The sequence below is a fragment of the Cicer arietinum genome, chromosome 1 (assembly GCF_000331145.2).
Source record: "Cicer arietinum cultivar CDC Frontier isolate Library 1 chromosome 1, Cicar.CDCFrontier_v2.0, whole genome shotgun sequence".
In the NCBI taxonomy this organism is placed as follows: Eukaryota; Viridiplantae; Streptophyta; class Magnoliopsida; order Fabales; family Fabaceae; genus Cicer; species Cicer arietinum.
The window spans coordinates 40,261,837-40,263,383 of NC_021160.2; positions in this window are offsets into that span (position 1 = coordinate 40,261,837).

Below are 1,547 nucleotides of genomic sequence, written 5' to 3' on the forward strand. Positions count from 1 at the left end.
TAGGGAAAAATATATAGATTATCATAGATACATTTGACGAAAAACATTATAATTGGAGCTCTCAAGTTTTAAAGTTAATTGTTGGAGCAATAGTCTAATACTTCAATAAATAGCTAAATGATTGTATTCAAGTAATTAATACTTGAATAACGAACAAATAATTACACCTTCCTAATTTCCCATTACACCTCCAACACCCAAAATCACCATCTTTTTTATGGTTCTCACCAACACCACCCTATAGAAAATTTCAGTACAAACTTATGAGAGAGTGAATTATCCTTTTATTTTTTATTTTTTTTGGAGCTTTTAAGAAATAGATGAAGTAAATTAACTGAAAAACTATTTAATACTAAATTAATCGAAGTATTCGACTTGTAAATGCAAAATTGATTTAATTATAATCATTTGATTAACATTTTGATCATAACAAATACAATAGTGTAAGTCATGAGCTTCCCTGATCATGTTTTTGATTTAATTCCCAAACACACAGTACATATGAAATACTTGATTGATCTAATGTTTTGAATTGAGAAATACTTCAGGCAAACAAGAAGACACCATACACTTGGAACAATAGCTTGCAACTCAAGGAATCAACCAAAGTTAGAGGATGCACTTGAGAAAGACGCAAAAATGTATAGTGTTATTAGGTGTCATAGTAATAAGTTTAGTAGACTAATCATTATGGTCTCACACTTAAGCCTTTGCCAATGAATATAAATCAATCAACCAATAAGTCAATTGATGAATCGATTGATAAATCGATTGTCTGACTCAGAACAAGTGTTTTCACTAAACAAATCGATTAGGCAATCGATTAGTTAAATGTTTTTGGTGAAACCTGAGTTCTGGGATAAATCCAATCGATTGGAAAATCGATTGGGAAATCCATTGAGCAATCGATTTAGCAAGTCACAGAAACAACCAGTTATGGAATCAATCGATTGACAAATCGATTGTGACCAAATTTTTAAAATTAGGAATAAGTTATGTGATCCAACAAATCGATTGGGACATCAATTGATTTAGTTTTCTTAAACTCCAAGTTTGAAGCAATCGATTAGGCAATCGATTGCAGATTAATCATTCATCAGAACAACTTTGATTAAATCGATTGGCAAATAGATTTTGACAAAATAGCTGATGTTCTGTAACAAGCACAATCGATTGGCAAATCGATTGACGTTTATGTCTGAGCCACTTTGATCGGCACAATCGATTGGAAAATCGATTGATGAAAAAGTCTGATTCACTGTGATTAGCACAATCGATTGACGAATCGATTCAAGCTAATTTTTAAGTTACAGAAAGGATTCAGCTCATTGCCAAATCGATTAGGACTGTGATTATGAAGTCGACTGAGCAATCGATTGTTTTGATCTCGTTGTTGGAACAAAACACCTATAATCGATTACTCAATCGATTTGGATATACTCATGGTATCAGTTCTGATCTATGTATTAAAAGAATCGATTGGCAAATCGATTCATGCTTATATGATTCAAGATTCAAGAAAAACAAGACCTGCGAAAATCGATTAG